Source organism: Saimiri boliviensis, chromosome X (genome assembly GCF_048565385.1).
Source record: "Saimiri boliviensis isolate mSaiBol1 chromosome X, mSaiBol1.pri, whole genome shotgun sequence".
NCBI lineage: Eukaryota > Metazoa > Chordata > Mammalia > Primates > Cebidae > Saimiri > Saimiri boliviensis.
This window is the reverse complement of record NC_133470.1, coordinates 105543767-105566264: the sequence shown is the minus strand read 5'-3', so window position 1 is coordinate 105566264 and position 22498 is coordinate 105543767. Positions and strand designations below refer to the sequence as shown.

The 22498-nt window shown below is 36.0% G+C and overlaps 1 pseudogene; it reads right to left on the bottom strand.

The window, feature by feature from the left end:
* Positions 1-16793: 16793 nt before the first annotated feature.
* Positions 16794-16927, bottom strand: LOC120361983 (U2 spliceosomal RNA; annotated as a pseudogene).
* Positions 16928-22498: the final 5571 nt, after the last annotated feature.

The following is a 22498-nucleotide window of genomic DNA, read 5'->3' as shown; positions in this document are numbered from 1 at the left end:
ATGGAAGAAGCACAAAATGTCCTAAACGTCACTGTTGGAGGGATATATTCTTCCCCCTAAAATTTTCAGATTGGAGGAAGTTGCATTCTTGGATGCGAACATCAGCTGAGGGCCTTTCTGGTACAAGGAAATTGAATTGCTGATTGCTGGACTGTGTTATGAAAAGGAGCAAGCCCCCAGTTATCATCAGCTCCCTGCGGGACCCCACGGTCACAATACTGATAACCGGGAAATAGATCTTGAGATAAGAACAAGAGAAGAAAAGAGACATGAGTTCAGCAAGTTTTTAAAAAAGACCCCGAATAGGTATATTTTATAGATTAGATTTTTTTATCGAAAAAGTAATACATGCACTTCATACAGAAGTACATGCTTCGGAGTACAAAAGGTATAAAAATGAAAGCCAGTCTACTTCTGGACATAGAAACATACGTGCATATATACATCTTTCCTTATTTAAAAAAAGGGAGTACGCCTGCACATCATTGTGAGTCTTACTTTTTAAAATGTCAACAAATTGAATTGGGAAATGATTTCATTTCCACACATGTAGATCAGTTTTATTTTTTAAACTGACTTAATATCATTTCGATATATGAATATACACAAAATTTTTTTATTCTACCACTCATAATAGACATTTGCCTTAGTCCCATTTTTTTCATTAACACAAATACTACTAAAATGGACCCCCTTATACTTGCATGCATTTGCATACTGTGGAAGTATTTGCATAATATACATTTCTAGAATGGGAATTACTTAGTCAAGGATAAATACATTTTTGATATTAATAGATACTGCAAAATTGTGCCCTCCAAAGAGGTTGCACCAATTTATAATTCCTCCTACAAGTTATGAAATGCCCATCTCTCTATCCCCATCAATACTAGGCATTATCCAGCTTTTAATCTTTTTCAATATAATGAAGGGAAATTATGTTTCATTATTCCTTTAATTTGCATTGCTTTAATCATCAGTGAGGTTAAGCATCTTTTTCTGTGTATTTATTAACTTGTATAGCTGTTTTTCAGTGAAATGTCCATTTGTAGCCTTTACTCATTTTTCTATTCATGATTTTACTTTTTTTCTATTGATTTGCAAGAGATTTTTACATATTAAATAATTTAGTTCACCCTGAGTCAGATAAATTGAAGATGTTTCCCTAAATTGCTTTTTGACTGGGTTTATTATATTTTCTACATTAAAAAGTTCCAAAATTTATACGTAGTTAGATTTCTGAAACTTTTTTCTTTTTAATTCCTGGATTTTGTATCTTCCTTAGAAAAATCATTTTCACTTCAGGGCTGCATATAATTATTCCATGCTTTCTCTTGGTATCTTTACAATCGCATTTTCCATTTGACTCCTTGATATTTCTAGAACTTATTAGGGGTAAAGAGTTGAGTAATCTCTATTTTATTGCATTAATTTATCTACTCACATACTAGAAGCAAACTGTTTTAATCAGTATAGATTTGCAATACCTTTTAATGTGGTGGGAGAAGTTTCTTCCAACATACTCCTTCCCACCTCCCACACTTCTCATGTTCAAGATGATCTGGCTAGTCTCACACTAAATTATATATAACATATATATATATATATATATATATATATATATATATATATAAAATACATAATTCTATATTATGTATAATAGAGGACACATTGATAACCAAAGTGATAGATAGCTGTGGTCTCAAGAGTGACAGATGCTCCAGAACTTCCATTTTGAGAGGAGCATGCACACATGCTCCCACACACACACCACAAAACATACAAATAATGCATTGGAAAAATATAATAGTTTAGAGGTGAAATCCTGGGAATACCCACAATGGATGAAGAACAGGGTTGCCAGATTTAGCAAATAAAAATACAGGATGTCCAGTTAAATGTGAATTTCAGATAATTTTGGGGTTATATCTCAATTATTGCAGGGGGCATGCTTATGTAAAGACTATTCGTTGTTAATCTGAAATTTATGTGTTACTCTGTTGTATAGGCAATCCTAAGAAAGGGGAAAATGAAGAGTAGCTTAAAAGTACAAATGGAAGTTGTGTGCAATGATGAATTAACACATTATGGTCGGTGGGAAGCCCTTAATACAGGCACTTAGACATTGGCTCGAACAGAGAAATTACAATTCTGGGGTGTGAATTAAATGAGCTTGTTTTGTCTTCCCAGCTTTGGTTTGAAAAATGAAACCTTTTAAATAAAATGCAAGAGGCTCAACTGATTTGAAGGCTTTTTGGCTTTCTGGCTCCAGTTTAAAAGAAAAATCAGTTTAATAGAAATTGGAAATTAAGATTCTGTTATATTTGTGCCACACTATGAAGACTTTTGATATATAGACTTTCTGTTAAGATTAGTGTTTCCAGTTTAAATTATTGGGAAAGTTCCCAAATTGATTTTTTTCATTTGGAGTTGGTGGGGAAATGTCATTCTTATTAATCACTTTAGATAATAAGTCCAAGTAGAATCCTTTGTGATTTATTGTCTTTTATTTTTAAGTGACCAAGTGAATTGGATCTGAAATGAAAGACGTTCTCTAATTCATGAATATTTGCTTACCTATTCTTTCCTAAAAATTAATTTTACTTTTGGAGCAAGCCCCTGTGCTTGTTCCTGTGGCAGATTAAGAAAAGCTTTAGCTCCTGTGTTAGAAAACCTGGATTTAAGTTCCAGGTCTTTGTAGCTCTGTGCTGTAAATGTGTGGTAAGTGGCTCAATGTCTTTGACGCCTACTTAGTTCATCTATAAAATGGGCATAGTAATCCTTGCTTCGTAGGGTTGTTGTGAGAATTAAATGAGATATACAGGTAAAGCGCATGGTACTTTATAGGTATTTAATTATTATCACTTTATTTGTAGATACTTACACATTGCAAAGTATATACATATATTTGCAAAATCATTTTCATTGATGCTATTCTAGAGGGTGAAATTTTGTGTGCATTTGAATTCCCTTCAAAGGCTGATGAGTTCTCTATTCCTATAAATGTGGGAGAATGCTAGATAAATATAATATTGATATAATGTTAGTATGCTCAGTATGAAACAAAAGAACTCAAAATATACAACACGTATCAATGGGGTTCCTTATGGAAATTTACCAAATTGTAATAATAATGTTTGCCTTTCTGTTGGAAAGAATAAGATACTAATAAACTCCTTCTAACTACTTATGGGTAGGATAAGCACCAGCTAGACTTGGAGGGGTTGAGCCTTATGACTATTCTATGGTGCACCCTTTAAAATAAGCCTGTTCTTGGCCACATCAATTCACAGATGGAGGGTGTATGGTTTCTGCTATTTTTTTCCACTGGAAATTTATCAAGGATTTGTTATATGCTGTGGAATGGTTAGATGTGGGAAAAAGGCCCAAGCACCATAGGTGGCCCCAGGATTTTTGGATAAGTGTTGGTAATCTGTAAGAGTCGGAAGGCTGCTGATGAGAATGCGTGATACCCAGGAAACATCCAGAGAAAGGCAACTACAGACAGGAGTTTGAATGTTCCATAGATCATCCATTGGCCTTTTCTCCTTTATGGGCTCTCCTCCTAATAATTGAGAGGAAGTTAGAAGACCTGGTTCCTAGTGATTAATTGTCTGTGTGTTCTGGGGCAGGTCATTTCAGTTTGCTGGACCTCATTTTCCTGATCTGTCCAACTGGGTTTGGGGGGAGGAGATGCCTGAACTCTCACCAACCCTGGTGTGAGAAGCAAATGTGAAAAGAGACTTGGGTGTTCTTTGAAAAAGCAAGCAGCGCTATATGCAAATACAAGTGTAGAGATGATCATTTATCATCATTTCCAGTGAAAGCAAGGATAATGTGATAAGGACAAGTGATCATTCCCTCTGGCTGAGATAGAGGAGAGTGAGGATAGCCTTCGGTAGCATCCAAACCTGGGATTTCTCAGGAAACTGAGAAAACAGCAAACTCTTCCTTCAACACCTCTTCTTCTCCCACTTTTATCCAGGCAGTTTAGTGGCCCAGACCCAGTCGAGAACTCTCTTTTTCTCTGCTAGTTGTCTGCATACCAATAGCTGGATGTACACTAAAGCTCTGTTGAGAGGGCATGTAAGGGAAGCTTAAAACCAGGAATACTATGGAGAAGATGGATATTAACTGTTTTATTTAATTTTAAAATAAAACTCTAGTTCATAATTAAAAGAGACATCTTAGGAGAAAACTTAGGGCCCATGAAATGGAAGCCGTGTCATCAGTCAAATGAAAAGCTTGGACCATCAGATTATGTTTAAAGGTCCCTTCCAGCTTTGACAATTTAACTGAGAGTTATTGTGACGAAATCGCAGCTACCTTTCCAATACAACGTCCTCATTACTTCCATCCTCTCAGTGTAAGCTAACTAATTTTTTCTGCCTTTCCTTCCCAGCCTGGCTCAGTTATTCTCAGCACTACCTTCCAAATGCAAACTCTATCCCCTTCTCCTTCACATAGATAAAGTCTATTGACCCTTTGACACTGAGTTACCAATGGTGAAAGGAGTAATTATTGACACAGCAATATCCTAGCTGCTTTATGTATTTTTTAACCCTCACATAAGCCTTTCGAAATGAACTTTAGTCTTCCCTGTTTACAGGAAAGGAAATTGAAGCTCATAAAGTTTTAGTAACTTGCTGAAGATCACACGGCTAGTGTCAAAGTTAGGATTTGAATTAAAATCTGTCAGACTCCACAGTTGGGCTGTCAAGTTCAAGACTCACTTCACCCAGCCCCCAAGATCTTCACTCTCCTCAGACAATTTCCAAGTCTCCAAACCAAGCCATGCATTTAGTACTATCAAAGTAGTAGACTTACTTGATTTCATATCTTCTTTTTCCAATTCCTTTTTTGGTTCTTCAAGAGAAAAGACCATAGCAAATTCAACTCTCTATACTCAGTGGTTAGTTCTCTGACTTGCACACAGTAGGAGCTTAATAAATATTTGTTGAAGAGTAGACATCAGATTAATTTGCTGTTCAAAACCTCTGTTTGAGTATTAAATACGTTTTACCAGTGGAAGAAAACCGTAGCTAAGGTAATTTGTGAGCTGAAGCCATTGTTACTTCTGTTGCTAAGGGAAGTCAGTTACCCTGGGATACTAATTAACTGCAGCTATTGTGGAAATTAAGCCAGCAGTCCCCAGCGAGCTCAGAGAGCTGATGGGAGGAGGGAATCTAGAAGGTGTCAAGTAAGAAAGTATATTTTCTGATTTGAAGCAAAGTGACTAAGGGAGGGGGTAGCGTGTACACTTTCAGCACCATCACACCTCTGTGAAGCCTATTTCTCTTCCTTAGTGGGCAAAGAGGTTGTTCCCTATAATTAGCTCAAACAGTCAAGGCAAGGAATAGACTGCCTGTGGCTGAGAACTACACTTCAGGTTTTGCTAGCACTGAGGGATAAGCATCTGGGGGGCTTTGACGTCAAAGTAGCTCCAAGGCTGAATGAAAAGTACGGAAGAGCCTCTCGACTCTAAGTTAAGATTCCAGTTGAATTGATGAAGGGAAAGGAATAGATCAATAAAGAAAGGTAACAGACACTACCTGGGGTGCTCGTTGCATTTAAAAGAATTATCTACTCTGCTGTCTAAATTGGAGTTCAACAGTTTTAATAAAGGGGTTTATTTATGATTCTAAAAAAAAGTCTGAACAGTGTACTTTCTTATCTGCAACATAGCCAGAGCTCAAACTTGGACTCAAGTTGCTCTAACAGACTAGTTCCACCTAGTGATAGTGTACCTAAATTGCAATTTGTTTTTTTGAGAAAACGAAAACATGACCTTTATAAGTGATCATTGCAGCACTGAAGTCATGACATTATTCAACAGCTGAGCACCAGCTTCGTGAGAAGCCCTGGGCTAGGGACACTGACGCGTGTCTGGGGAAGAGGGAGTGAGTGCTTTGCAGATTGGCTAAGTGAGACAATAATAAAACTTCTGATTAACAGCAGGAGGTAAGAGCACCAAGCCTACAGGAAGCATATAAAATAGTATTTAGAGATCAGGACAGGTGGGATTAACTCTCTCCCTACTGACTCATGCTGTTGAAAAATCTGTATAATAACACAAAATCTCCCTTCGGCATGACAGAGGGCCATGAAAGGGTGAGGAAGAAAATCCCGAGGGGAGTTCTGACCAGAAGGACAAGAGAGCACAATAAAATTCAGCAGCAACATGGTACCCTTGTCGTTTCATGAAATAATTACATAAGGTGATTATCCAGCTTCACCAGAGTGACACTGAAATCTTCTTGGCTCCAGACTCACATATCCAAATGTTTTCTTAGTTGAGCACCTTCCACTCTGAGTATCCAAAGCTATGAGAGCAACAGATAGGCCAAAGTACAGGTCTACAGGTCTGGCAGCCCCCAGTCAGGGCTGCCCTGCACTAAGAATTACTACAGCAACCACGCCCCTCAATGCCAGAGTTATGGCAGCAAGGGCTGAGCCCAAAATGTTCTAGTGAATCAGGCCTTCTGTGATTCAGATAAAAGCAAGTTTGATAGTGCATCCTGTGGGCAGGTTTCACCAAGCTCACTGGCTTGCATTTTGGCCTGTTGCACCGATATTTGGGTAACAAGACCCTAAAGAGACTCTTCAAAATTCACAAACCATTTCTTCTACCATAAATAGATACAGCTCCACTTGAGGCACAGATGTTTACATATCCAGTATTCCCAACCTCCACATCACTCTCTTTTGCCCCACAGTTTTCTGCTCATGCCCAGACTCCACCTCCAACTCATCTCCAGGAAAGCCAATGAGCACCTGTGGCCCTCTTGTTGTGTCCCAGGTTTTCTGTCAATGGACCAAGCTTCTAGTGACTACACAGATTTCAAAGTGGATCTTTTAGCTTTCTCCTAGATTACATAGAGTAGAGAATAAAGGAGTAAGGTTTGGGAATCTATCTTAAGGAAATCCCTACAGTTTTTTTTTGATTCAGCAGATCGGCAGACGAGACCCCAGACTGAGTTTTGTCCCACCATTTCCATTTCCACCTCCTCTAAGAAGTTTTCCAGTGTTGTCAGCCCTCATTGATTTTCTACTTCTTTTGAATTCATGCAACATAAAATCAAGAATTGTTTGGGAGGCTCCAGCGGGTGGATCACCTGAGGTCAGGGGTTCAAGACCACTTGGCCAACATGATGAAATCCCATCTCTACTAAAAATACAAAAATTAGCTGGGCGTGGTGGCGGGTGCCTGTAATCTCAGCTACTTGGGAGGCTGAGGCAGGAGAATCGCTTGAATCCGGGAGGCAGAGGTTGTAGCGAACCCAGCCTGGGCGTCAGAGTGGGACTCCATCTAAAGAAAAAAAAAATCCAAAAAACCCAAACAAACAAATAAAACCAAAAAAAAAAAAAAAAGAAGAAGAAGAAGAAAGGAATTGTGTGCTTTTAAAGGGCTCACAAAAACCAATCAGTACAAATGGTTACCTGGAGCAGGAATCCCCTTCCAAAACCCCAGTACATTCTTATCTAATACCTGCCTGGTCAGCCCTCCTTACTCCTCATATGATAGAGAACCCACCACCAATCAGACAAATATTTCAATCCCCATCACCTCCCTTGAGAACCCTAGTAGTCAGAAAAATCTCTTCCATCTCACTGATCTCAAATCTTCCCATGTGGCTGACAGAAACCACGTGGGAAATTGATAACATTTAAACAAGAACTGTTTAAAACATTTGCAAAGTTTTTTTTGTTGTTGTTGTAAAACGACTTTGTTTTGAAAATGATGCTGTCTCTTTCAGAAAACAGTTTGTAGAGATTCTTTTGCTACAGTAGTTTGTAGTTGCTCCCCTGGGTGTGTGTCTTCTATTAAGGCAATGATCTCAGAATCCTTGCTACAAAAGCCCAAACAAAATGCTAAATCCCTTCAAGCAGCCCCGAACAGGCAGATATATTGGTGGTCAGCTGCGGAGGGCAGCTTGGAAGCTGAAATCAATCTGCTTTAGCTTCTGTGCTTTAGCAGCATTTTCTTAAATTGCTCTTCTCTGTTGCTAGTTGCTTTAAGGCACCTTCTGTTGAAGGGAAATTTTGTGCATGTAAACCCCAAGAAACTCCTACCTAGCATGGACCCCTGGAACCAAAAATTCATTTCAAAGGAGAAAATGGAAAGGGGAGAAATTTGTGGATGAAAATAATTCTTCCTTTTACTTTGCAAAAGTCACCGGGCAGGGTCTTGACTTAGGCTGGTATCAATGATTCATTCATCAGGATTGAACTGAAAACTTCTGAGAGCCAGAAAGGCTTCCTGGAAGGGGAAAGGGATGGTGACTGCCATGTTTCATAACTCCAGTGGGTGCCACTCACAATTGGAGAGACATGGAGAAGACTCCAAAGGATGGTTCCCTGGTAGCAAATGAAACAGGTGCAAAGAGGAGGTCTAGCCAACAGGTTGAAACCAGGGTAGGGCAGGAATTTGCTCTGGATAATAAAATTAGGCAGCATTGTGGGTGTGGGTGTCTGTACAGAGCTCCAGTTCTGCAGGGTCCAGGCAAAGAAATCCAGCAGGATACAGAAAAACCCAGCTCAGTCTTAGGTACTGATGTATTGCTAAGCAAGGAGAGGATGTTGATTGGAAGTTAACATAGGGACTTGGGAACCCCATACCATAAGACCAACTTATAATGAGGGGAGTAGAGAGAAAAGCAATTCTGAAGTAGAGAAACTGAGGCAGAGCTTGCAGATATGGGATTTAGTTGTCCCAGCTGGAGGAGCAGGAAAAGGTCCAGGTAGTTCCTAAGTTGGGAGTTTATGGGACTGACGCTGCTTGCATGTCTCAAAATCCTGTTGTACTTCATACAAACAAGCTTGAAAACCTGGAATTTTCCATTTTATTTTTGAGAATAAAAAGTACCAAACTGACTCCCAGAACACACAGTTAGATGATATAATCAAACCAATTACCAGATAAAAAATCGAGAAAATTGTGAAAACAAATTCTCCCCTAAAAGCACCAGGCCCAAATTGTTTCTTGGAAAAGGAGTCGGTTGGAGAAATGTTGGCAAAAGGATACAAAATTCCAGTTAGACAGGAGGAATTAGTTTAAGTAATCTATTACACAGCGTGATAACTATAATTAATAGCAATGTATCAGGTTCTTGAAAGTCACTGGGACAGTAGATTTTGAGTGTTCCCACCACAAAATAATGATAAGTATGTGAGGTAGTATATATGTTAATTAGTTCAATTTAGCCATTCCACAATTTATACATATTTCAAAGAATAATGTTGTATACAACAAATATGTACAGTTTTTATTTGCCAATTAAAAGTTAATTAATTTAAAAGGAAACATAAATTATGTAAGTATCGTGAAAGGCAGAAATTGATAAATCCGTAACACATGTGGAATTAAAAATATATAAAGGCCAAAAAAGGAGGAAGATTCCTTCCAATGAAAGGCCCTTGGGGATGTTTCATTAACAAACTAACATGTGATATTGGTTATTGATTCAACAACAGCAAAAAATATTCCGGCTTTGCCCTTTCAGAGCTGTTAGTTGGCCCCCATGTACCCTTGACATATACCCATTTTTGTAGGGATTTTTTTCAGGCACTTTTCTGTTTTCTGACACTGAAAGATGCTTCAGTCTCATTTTATGTAATTCCTGCCTTGGGCCTAGAATCAGCAATTTCTTCAAGGAATTCTGATTACTTTTTCTGGAGAATACTAAAAGAAACCATTGACAAATCCAAGGTCATGCAGATTTCCCCATTTGCTTCTAAGTTTATAGTTTTAGCTCTTAAATTTAGGTCTTTGGTTCATTTTGAGTTAATGTTTGTATGAGATTAAAGTTAAGGGTCTAATCTCATTCCTTTGCATGTGGATATTTCACTTTCCCAGCACTTTTTGTTGAAGACAATTGTTCTCTTTCCATTCAGTGGTCTTGGAACCCTTTTCCAATATCAACTGAATATAGATGTGAGTGTTTATTTCTGTGCTCTCAGTTCTCTTCCATTGGTCTATATTTCTGTCCTTAGGCCAATATCACACTCTTTTGCTTACTGTAACTTTAAGTAAGTTGAAAAATCAGGAAGTATGAATGTCCCAACTTTTGTTTTCTTTCTCAAGATTGTTTTGGCTATTTTGTCACCCTTGCAATCCCATATTAATTTTAGAATGAGCTTCTCCATTTCTGCAAAACAAAACAAAACAAAACAAAACAAAACAAAAAAACCAATAATAGTAACAGGCCATTGGGATTGTGTTTGAGATGGCATTAAAACTGTTTTTTAAGAGTATTGTTATCTTAACAATACGTAGTCAGCCAATTCATGAACCAGGTGTCTCCCATTTATTTAGGTCTTCTTTAATTTATCTCAGCAGTGTTATGTAGTTTTCAGCAGGCAAGTCTTGTGTTTTCTTGGTTAAATATATTACTAAGTATTTTATTCTTTTTGATGCTATCGTAAATGAAAATGTTTTCTTAATTTCCTTTTTCAGTCATCCAATACTAGTGTATAGAATATGCTAAAATCACCCAATATATTGTTACTGTTATTACTAGGAACAATTTTATTTTAAGTCTATTAGGAAGTGATGACTTTCAAGCTCTTTAAATATTGAAGCTAAAACTACAAGTCTTCATTCAATTCTATTAGATTCTAAAGGAGCAAAGTGCTTTAACGCTATTTAATCTGTTTCAGAGCATAGAGAAAGAGAAAAGCTTCCAAACAGATACCAAAAACTGACAAAACTATACTCAATTCTCAATTATTAACACTAATGCAAAAGCACGAAATTAGATGTTAGCAAATAGAGGCCATCAACTAATTAAAAGAAAAATACATCAAGAAAGTGCGTTTAATATCAGAAAGTCAGAGAGATTTCAATAATAGGAAATCCATTAACACAATTAAACATAAAAAATTTTATAATAATTTCCATAAATAACAGTATTCATTTTATGAAATTAAATGGTCATGCTTGATTAGTAAATGGAGCTATTACTAACAGGACAAAATAAACAGAAAGAGTGAAAAAGAAACAGAAAGTGAGGAAGGAAAATACTAGCATCCTGCTAAATGGCAAGATACTAGAACTATTACTATTAAAGTTTGATATAAGGCAAGGATATCCATTATCATCTCTATTATTTTACATTATTTGGGAGCACTTCCTAGTACAAATAGAAAAGGATTTTGAAAAACAACATCAACATTGGAAAGTAGTTAACATTTTCATTTTTCGTAGATGATATAATTGTTTGCCTTAAAGCAACAGAAGAAATACATGTAAATTATTAAAAACAGTAAGAAAATTCTCTTCTTTTTCCTTCTTCTTCTCTTGGAGTTGGTGGTGTAATAGATTTGGTAGGTGGGAAAGTAAGGAGGCAATGGGCTGGGGAAATGGCAATAGGGCCATTAGCTGAGGAGGTCACCAATATAGTCAGGAGATTGATTATATACAAGAGTAGTGAACATATTAGTAAATATATTGAGAGTAATAGGAGCTAGGTTTCTCACTGTCAGAAAGTGATTTACAAACATGAAGAGGGAAAGGGCTAGAAAGATTCCTGCTGTTTGGGATTTTAATTGGAGCTATTGATATGTACTCATGCTTTACACACATACACACACACACACACAAGAGAAATATAGATATGTGTGCAATGTGAATATGTTGTGTACTCACACACATATACAATCACATATTTCTTATGTCTGCCTGTTAGAGGCCACTGAGTTAACAGATCTATGGTTCTAAATATCACCCTCCTCTAAAAGGGCTAAGGGCTCCTTGCAAAATGATTGATTCTAGAACTGAAGCAGGGAAAGTACATGATCCTGGAACATCTTGTGTTTGAAAGTAAGTAGGAGATCAAAGAATGATAGAGATGTATCTAAAGAACACTGGAGCAGGTCTGAAAGGTGTCAGTCACTAGCCAAATATAGAATAATTTGGGTGTCGAAATAAATGTCAGTAAAGGATTACAACCAACTGAATAATACAGAAATCCATCCATGAGTCCATACTGAATTTTCAAAATGAATGAATGAAAAAGAAAATGAAGAAGTGAAACTTCTTTAGAGTAGAATGTGAACTAATAAATGCAGAAGGAATGATATAAAGAGAAGCATGACCGCTTAAGAATGACCATAGTAGTGGTTAACTTAGGCAGCGATCATCAATGAATGCTGAGGCAAGTGAGTGAGTGTTTAAGTAACAGAATAGTAGAATAGCCTCAGAGGATCTCCTTAGAAAATACAAAACAATTACAAGGAGAAAAATGTGACTCTGTTGGGGAAACGTGGCAGGCACCACCATGCCCAGGTAATGAAGATTATCTTCATCACTGACGGAACAGAGTTGCCATAATACACCCTTGATGCATGGCTCTGCTAACAGTATGCCATTATTTCTATGGTCGTCTTGCCAGGAATACATGACCTGAGTTTAGACAGGAGTAGTTAACAAGCAAACAAGCTTTGAGGGACATCTTACAAAATGACAGACATGTACTCTTTAAACTGTCAAGATCATGAAAGTCAAGGAAAGCCTGAGGAAATGTTCTAGACTTTAGGAGACTAAAAATACGTGAAGACGAAATGTAACATGTGACTCTGGATTAGATCCTGGACCATAAAATAGAAAGAAAAATGGTTGGGATACTTGGCAAAATTTGAATAAAGTGTTTGGGTTGCCATATTTGAGAGTGATTGGGCATGACGTCCAAACCTTGCTCTCAATTCAATTACTTCTTTAAAAGAATATACATATATTGTACTTTAGGTTCTGGGGTACATGTGCAGATCATGCAGGATTGTTGCATAGGTACATACATGGCAATGGGCTTTGCTGCCTCCAACCCCCATCACCTACACCTGGCATTTCTCCCCATATTATTCCTCCCTGACCTCCCCACACCCCCACTGTCCCTCCCTTCCCCCCCACCAACAGACCCCAGTGTGTGATGCTCCCCTCCCTGTGTCCATGTGTTCTCATTCTTCATCACCAAAAGAGTAGTATGTTTTAAGGGAGTAGTGTTTTTTTGTTTGTTTGTTTGTTTGTTTTTTAAAAAGAGTAGTACTACTCATTTTAAAAGAGTAGTGTGTGTGTGTGTGTGTGTGTGTGTGTGTGTGTGAGTATGTGTGTGTGTAGAGAGAGAGAGGGAGAAAGTGCAAATATGCTAAAATGCTAGCAATTGAGGAATATGAGTAAAAATAATATGGGAGTTTTTATTCTGTTTTTTTCAATTTTTTAAGAAGGTTGCAATATTTCTAAATAAATTATATAAAAAGCCCCACCACATGATGTTGTAATTTAGACCTAAGAAAATCATGAAAATAAATACACTGTAAGATGGAAAAAATGATTACTATAAATATTTTCTTAGGAGAAAATGTGATTATCATTTTCATATTAAGATTTTAACATCAATCAAAATTAATTCAAATAAGCTGAATGCAGTGGCTAATTACCAGAAACTCAAGACTCTATCTCTAAAAAATGCATTAAAAATTATATTTTAATTATAATATAATACATTTTAATTAAAAACATTAAAAATTGGGTGCCTGTATTCTCAGCTACTTTGGAGGCTGAGGCAGAAGGATCCCTGGAGCTTAGGAATTCAAGGCTGCAGTGAGACATTACATGAAGCTGCACTTCAGCCAGGGTGACAGAACAAAACCTTGTCTACAAAGAACAAAAAAGTAATTAAAAAAAATAAAAATGTGTAGTTTATTTATGTAAGATATAGATTTACATATATATTTACTTCTTTCTTTTTTTGAGACAGGATCTCACTGTGTCAAACAAGCTGGAGTGCAGTGGTGCAATCACAGCTCATTGCAGCCTTGACCTCCCATGCTCAAGTGATTCTCCCACCCCAGCCTCCTGAGTAACTGGGACCACAAGCACTTGCCACCACAACTGGCTAATTTTTTAAAAATTTTTTGTAGAGATAGGGTCTTGCTTTGTTGCCCAGGCTGGTGTATTTAGTTCTTTAAAAAATAGCAGCAATTAGTAAGATAGATGACATAAAGATAAAAATTTTAAAATACAAGTGTTGCTACACAAATACATCTTTTAGATGTCATGAAAAAAGGCATTACATTTATGGTTGCAACTGTAACAGCAAACACCAAAAAAAGAAAAAATGAACTCCAGGAATAAAGATACTGAGAAATATGCAGAGCCCACATGAAAAAATATTTAAAACATCAAGTTGTGTCATAAAACTGTATTTAAATAAATGGAAAGACATAATTAAAAACTATTTATAATATTAATACAATCCTATTAAAACAGGTAACATTTTTTAAATTAATCAAGCTTACTTAAAAATTTCTCTGGAAACTTCCTGAAGAACACAACCAAGGTCTTTCTACAAAAAAACTAATAATGAAATGATAATGAAATATAACATTTCATGTATAATAAAGTAAAGGTAAAACAAATCTCAATAACACTGGTTCATGAGATCAATGAGACAAAATAGAGAACCATAAAGAGACACAAGTCATGTTGGAATTTGGTATATGCAAAAGCTGGCACTTAAGTAACAAAAATAATAGATGATTTTATCAACAAATATTGCTGAGACAAATGGATTTTCCAGTGGAAATAATAAAGTTGGCACCCAATCTCACTTCACACTGAAAAGTAAATTTGAAGTTAATCAAAGGTGTGAGTTAAAAATGAAAACAAAGGACTAGAAGCAAACATGGGGGATCTTATCTTTAATTCCAGAGGGGAGAACTTTCTAAGTATGACACAAGCCCAGAAGCCAAAAAAGAAAAGACAAATAAATAAATTATTCAAATGTTTATGAACTTCTTCTTGAAAAATGGAATATATGCATTCTTCCCTATTTTTCCTGAAAAGTACAGATAAAATCTCTGGAAATTATATACGAAACAACCATAAGAAGACAAAAAGGTGAAAAGAAAAAGGCAGACAGGATAGGGACCAAGGAATGGCATTGTGGTGAGTTCCTTGGGTATTATTTTTGCTTCTTACTTTCAATCTGGGTAATAAAGACACTGTAAATATAAAATCATCAGAGGGCATTGCCAAAAAAAAAAAAAGAAGTGATAAGAAAAGCCTGCTCGCTCTAGCTAAAACAGAAAACTTTTAGACGATAAGCACTCTCTGGCCACATACCACAGAAAATGTTTGACTCATTCCCACTCCTGGCAACAAACAACAAATGAATAATTTAGAATTGCACCTTTCCCATGCTAAGACAAGGTGCCCTGACATCCTTGTCAGGGTGATGTCACAGAAGGCTAGTGGGAAGTGGGGACTTCCACCACTATTGGCAGTAATGAGAGATAATGTTAATATTGGCCACATAGGGAACATAATGAGGATCTCTTCTACATACTACCCTATGTCAATAGAGGACCAAATGAAAACCTGAACTTCCACCCCAACCTAGCAGATGTCAGAAGAAGTCAGTTAAAACATAAAATTTAAATAAAATTGAGAGTATCATAACAACTGAAATATCCAGATTTCAACAAAAAGTTATACCAAGAACTAGAAAAAACTCAACTTTAAAAAATTAAGACAAGTCAATAGATATCAACCCAATGTCAACAGAAACATGATTATCTTATAGGGACTTACCATCACGCATTATAATAACATTTCAACAGAAAATTTCAAACACAGTTCAAACAAATAAAAAAGTAGAAAGTTTCATCAAAGGAACAGAAGCTCTCAGCAAAAATTAAAGATGTAAGAAACAACTTATGGAAATATTAGAACTGAATAACACAATAGCTGATTTAGAAAATAATGAATTAATGGGCTCAGCAGCAGAATGGACAGGAATGAGGAAGAAATCATTAAATTTGAATATAGAACAATAGAAATTACTCACTTTGAATAACAGGGAAAAAATGGAAAGAGTCCAGGGACATAGGGCACTATAAAATATATATATACAACTAGCATTCTGGTCATTAGAATCTCAGAAGAGTGGGAAAAACACAAAAGTTTAAAGTTTTAGGTAAAAAGTGAAAAGATTGAATATATAATGGCCAAGAATTTCCCAAATTTGGGCCAGGGGTAGTGGCTTATACCTGCAATTTCAGCACATTGGGAAACCAAGGCAGGAGGATCGATTGAGGCCTGGAGTTCGAGATGAGCCTGGTCAAAATAGCGAGAACCCATTCCTTTCTGTAAATTATAAAATGAAATAAAAATTTTTAAAGAATTTCCCAAATGTGGCAGAAGACACAAACCAACAGATTCAAGAAGCAGAGCGAACCCCAAACAAGATAAATTCAAAGGTGTTAGTGCAAAGACATATCATAGTCAAACTTCAGAAAACCAAAGTCAAAGAAAAAAATTTAAAAGCCGCTAGAGAAAAATGACATCTTATTTATAGGGGAATACCAATTAGAACTAAAGGGAATTCCTCATTAGAAACTACAGAAGGTGCAAGAAAGTAGCACAGTATTTTTTAAGTGATGAAAGAAAAGAACTGTCAACTCAATAATCTATATATAGTAAAAAACATCCTTCAAGAAAGAAAAGAAATCAACACCTTCTCAAATGAAGATAATCTAAGAGATTTTTTTTAACCAGACCTACCCTAAAGAATGGCTTAAAAAGTTCTCCAAAGATAATAGAAATGATTTTTTTTTAAATCCTGGAATATCAGGAAGGAAGAAAGAACAAAAAGAAAGAATATATGGATAAATATAATTGAGCACTCTCTGATACAGTTGTGGTGAAGAAAACATTTAATACAATCATATATTACATGGAAGAGGATAAAAAGATGTGAAGAGAGGTAAATTTTCTATATATCACTTGAGCAGGTAAAATATGGGCACAATAAGTTATGCATATATAATGTAATAACTAATGCAACTAGTGAGGAAGTTATACAAAGAGAGATACTCAGAAACATTATAGATCCTACACTTGATCTTAGCCAAAAGGCCAAGAAGGTATAAAAATACTACAGATAAATAAAAATTGAATTCTAAAAACAAGAGGGAAAAAAAGTTAAAGAAACACAAAGGAAGTCAGGGAAAAGAAAACAGAGAAACAAAACACAAAGAGAATAAACAGAAAACCAACAGTAAAATAGCATAATTAAGTCCTAACATAGCAATAATTACATTCAACATAAATGGTATAATTACACCAATTAAAAGAGATTTGCTAGTGGATATTTATTTATTTATCTATTTATTTGGTGATGGAGTTTCACTGTGTCACCCAGGCTGGAGTGCGGTGGCCTGATCTCAGCTCACTGCAACCTCTACCTCCTGGGTTCAAGTGATTTTCCTGCCTCTGCCTCCCGAGCAGCTGGGATTACAAGCACGGGCCACCACACCTGGTTAATTTTTTTTAATTTTTAATTTTTATTTTTAGTAGAGGCGAGGTTTCACTGTGTTGACCAGACTGGCCTCAAACTCCTAGCTTCGAGTTATCCACCCACCTTAGCCTCCCAAAATGCTTATGGATTTTCTAAATCCTCAATTATATGCTGTTTTTTTGTTTGTTTGTTTGTTTTTTACTTATTTCCTTTTCTCTCTCTCTCTCTCTTTTTTCCTTTTTTATAATTGCATTTTAGGTTTTGGGGTACATGTGAAGGACATGCAAGAAAAGACACTTATGTTTCTTGTAGTAGTATAGGTAGGTTGAAAGTAAACAGAAAATGTTAAGCCATACAAAGATTAATCAAAAGAAATCAGGAGAAGTTATGTTAATATATCTTCAGAGCAAAGAAAATTACCAGTGACAGAGAGGGACCTTACATAATAATAAAAGGGTCAATTCACAAGAAAAATGTAACAATCCTACACCTACATACAACAAAGAACAGAGATACAAAATATGTGCAGCAAAAACTATGGAATAGAAAGGAGAAATAGTCAAGTCCACAATTATATCTGGAGATTTCAACACCTCTTCTACCAGTAATTGATAGAGCAAGCAGGCAGAAAATCAGTAAAAATATAGATGATCTGAACAGTACTATCAATTTTATCTAATTGACATTTATAGAATATTCCACCTAACAACAGCTGAATACACATTATTTTCAAGCACTCATGGAACATTCACCAAGATAGACCATCTCCTAGAACATAAAACAAATATCAACAAATTTTTAAAAATTAAAATCATGCAGTATATGCTTTCTTACCACAATGGAATAAACACAGAAAAAATAACAGCAAATTTTTGAAACAGATTGGAAACTAAACAACATCTTTCTAAGTAATTCATCAGCCAAAAAGAAAGCCTCAAGGGAAGTAAATAAATGCATTGAAGTAAATGAAATGAAAACACAACATACCAAAATTTTGGGATGCAACTAATACAGTGATAAGCAGGAAATTTACAGCAGTAATTTTTCATTTTAGCCAAGAGGAAATAGTCTCCAATCAATAATTCAAACTCCCACCTCAAGAAACAAGTAAAAGAAGAGCAAAATAAACCCAAAGCAAGCATAAGGATGGAAATAATAAAGGGAAGACCAGAAGTCAATAGGGTTGACAACAGAAAAACAATACAGAAAATCAATAAACAAAAATTTCTTCTTGAAAACTTTGAAGACTTCTTTATAGAAAAAGAAGCTCTACTATAATCAATGTTTAAAATATAAAGCTTGGCAAGGAGGGTGGGAAATATCTGCAACACCTATCACAAAAACTAAGTTCCTTAACATATGGAAAGTCCCTAGCAGTCAATAAGAAAAATGACCAACTATCTATTCAAACAATGGGCAAAAGAAAATGAGCAATAGTTCACAGAACACTGAACATGTCTTTAAGTACTCCAAATGTTAAGATTAAGAGGTTTGATAATCTAATATATTAATTTATGATAATATAATAAATATATGAGAAAATATCCTCATATATTGTTGACGGAGGTGTAAATTCTCTGAAATCACACTGTATTTGGTCCAGCAACTCCAGTTTGATTAATTTACAGTACAGATATACCTACACATATTTTAAAAGACTTACACACAAGAACATGTATTGCACATCGTTGCAGTAGCAAAAGATGGACTGCAACCTAAATGTCCATCAATAATAGACTGATTCAATTATTGTGCATTTCTACTATTAAATATCATGCAGTCATTACACAAAAAATATTTGATGTGGTGGATTGAAAACATGTTCACAAATCCTTGCCACTCCAATCAAGAGTGGAGTCTGACTGTTTACTACCCTTTTAAAATGTTTTCTTACATGAATGTGGTATTTAAAAATAATTTAGAATTTTACCTTCTATCACTTAAGAAGCAGAGAGAATTTGTTTAGGGTAGAACTTGCTTCTATGAAGCAAATATTCCATTATTTCCTTCTGGTTAGAAGTATCAGTCCCAGAGAATCATTCCATGCCTCCTAAAATGAAACTACTTATAATAACACCTAGTCATAGCTAGATAGACTGATTGTTTTCTTAAATAACAGCCTTTTTAAGAAAGTTCACATATTTAGATCAAACCTGGCTATTTGCTTTGTACAATTTAATGATTTTTAGTATATTAGCAGAGTTGTGCAACCATTACGACAGTCAATTTTAATGTATTTTCATCATCCTTCCCCAAATTCCATATCCTTTAGCAGTCACTCCTAATTCTCTTCATCCCCAGCCCATGGCAACCACTAATACACCTTCTGTCTTTATGAATTTACCTATTCTGAACATTTCATATAAATGAATTCATACAATATGTGGTCTTTTGTGTCTGGCTTCTTTTACTTCGCATGATTTCAAGGTTCATCCATGTTGTAGCATATAGCAACACTTCATCTTTTATTGCCAAATAATATTCCATTGTATGAATGTGACACATTTTGTTTATCCATTCACCAGTTGATAGACATTTGAGTCATTTTTGCCTTTTGGTTACTATGAATAATGCTGCTATGGGCATTTATATACAAGCTTATGTGTATATCTATGTAATGAATTATTTTGAATATGTACCAAGGAGTAGAATTGATGGTCCACAGAGAAATTCTGTTGAACCTTTTGAGGGACTGTCAGACTATTTTCCAAAGTTGTTGAACCATTTTACATTCTCACCAGCAATGTATGAGAGTTCTGGTTTCTCCAAATCCTTGCCAACACTTGTTATTATATGTCTGATTATAACCATCCTTGTGACTATGAAGTGATATATCTCATATACCTTTATATATTTTGAATATTTTTAAGAGCCTTATCAGACATTTTATAGTCAAATTTTTTCTTCCATTCTGCGAGTTGTTTTTTTCATTTTTTTTTTTTAATTTTTTATTGCATTTTAGGTTTTGGGGTACATGTGATGAACATGCAAGATTGTTGCATAGGTACACACATGGCAGTGTGGTTTGCTGCCTTCCTTCCCCTCACCTGTATCTGTCATTTTGTTTTGTAGCAAATTATATAGATTGCTTTTTAAGGAAATCTATTTATTTAATAATTGTGCATATAAAAGTTAGAAGTGAGAGCATAACGATTTGGGAGCGCAGCCTCTGAATTCATATATATCAGAACACCCAAATTGGTTAACAAACTTAACAGACTCTTTCCTGCTTAAACTTATGAAAGTAATTTTGTTTAGGTGCCATACTTCTGGGATATTTGTCCAAACACAGTCTTAGGGGAAACCTTAAATTTTAATCTAGTCATAATAATTCAATCCACATTGCCTTGATTGCTAGCAGTGATTATGTGACATTTCTTTTTCCTTTAATAGGTTTATTGGAATATAATTCACATGCCATAAAATTCACCCATTTATCATATACAGCTCATAGATTTTTAACATATTTACAGACCTATGCAATCATCACCACAATTTAGTTTTAGAACATTTTCATCATCCCAAAGGGAAGCCCTGTATCCATAATCAGTCACTTCCAATTCTCTCCCTGCCTTAGCCCCTGGCAGGCACTAATCTACTTTCTGTATAGATTTACCTATTCTGGATATTTCACGTAAGTATACAACTATACAATATGCAGCCTTTTCTATATGGCTTCTTTCATTTGGTATTGTGTTTTCAGGGTTCATATGTGTTGAAGGATGTATCAGTACTTCATTCCTGGATATGGTTTGGATTGTGTCCTGACCCAAATCACATGTTGAATTATGATCTCCAATATTGGAGGAGGGGCCTGGTGGGATATAATTGGATTATGAGGGTGGACTTCCTCCTTGCTGTTCTTGTGATAGTGAGTTCTAATGAGATTTGGTTATTTAAAGGTGTGTAGCACCTCCCCCTTGGCTCTCTCTTCCTCCTGCTTTTGCTGTATAGAATGTGCCTGCTTCCCCTTCACCTTCCATCATGATCATAAGTATCCTAAAGTCTCCCCAGCCATGCTTCCTGTACAACCTGCAGAACTGTGAGTCAATTAAACCTCTCTTCTTTATAAATTACCCAGTTTCAGGTAGTTCTTTATAGTAATGCAAGAATGGACTTACACGTGCAGCATGTATCAGTACATCATTCCTTCTTATGATTGAATAATATTCCATTGTATAGATGTACCACAGTGTGTTTATCCATTCATCCACTGATGGACATGGATAAACATGTTGGGTTCTTTTCAACTTTTGGCTATTATAAATAATGTTCTTGTGAAAATTATTGTACAAATTTTTGTGTGGACATATATTTCCACTTTTCTTGGCTATATATACTAGAAGTGAAATGCTAGGTCATATGTTAACCCTGTTTAAACTTCTGAGGGACTGTCCATTTTACACAGTGGATATGCCATTTTGCATTCCCACAACTGGAAACTGAACTTTCCAGTTTGTCCACATTCTTGCCAATAAACTGATTCTTAATGGAAGTGACAGGGACCTAGAAACCAAAGATGGTCATGAAAAAGAGAAGTAGTTAGGGGATCAGGTCAGAGACAAGGAAACAGACAAAAAGGATAGGAAAGCTCATGGATTCATAGCAACAAAAACTTCAAGTAGCTTAGATATTAAGCCTGCCTAGATTCAGAGCTCCTGCTCTTCCCACTGTATTATATTTCTCTATGATAAATTTTAAAAGTTGGAATAAGGGAAAATTGAGTTAGAGGAAGAGGATAAGAAAGCACTTAATGAGATTGAAGCTACCAGAATTATCCTTTCCTTTTTTTTTTTTTTTTTTTTTTTTTTTTTTTTTTTTTGAGACGGAGTTTCGCTCTTGTGACCCAGGCTGGAGTGCAATGGTGCGATCTCGGCTCACCGCAACCTCCGCCTCCTGGGTTCAGGCAATTCTCCTGCCTCAGCCTCCTGAGTAGCTGGGATTACAGGCACGCGCCACCATGCCCAGCTAATGTTTTGTATTTTTAGTAGAGACGGGGTTTCACCATGTTGACCAGGATGGTCTCGATCTCTCGACCTTGTGATCCACCCGCCTCGGCCTCCCAAAGTGCTGGGATTACAGGCTTGAGCCACCGCGCCCGGCCTCAGAATTATCCTATCTATGTTGAAGCAGAAATAACAAAGTCCCAACTTCGGGCACTGGACATTGGAAGTTATATCTGATCCTTGAAGAAGATGGCT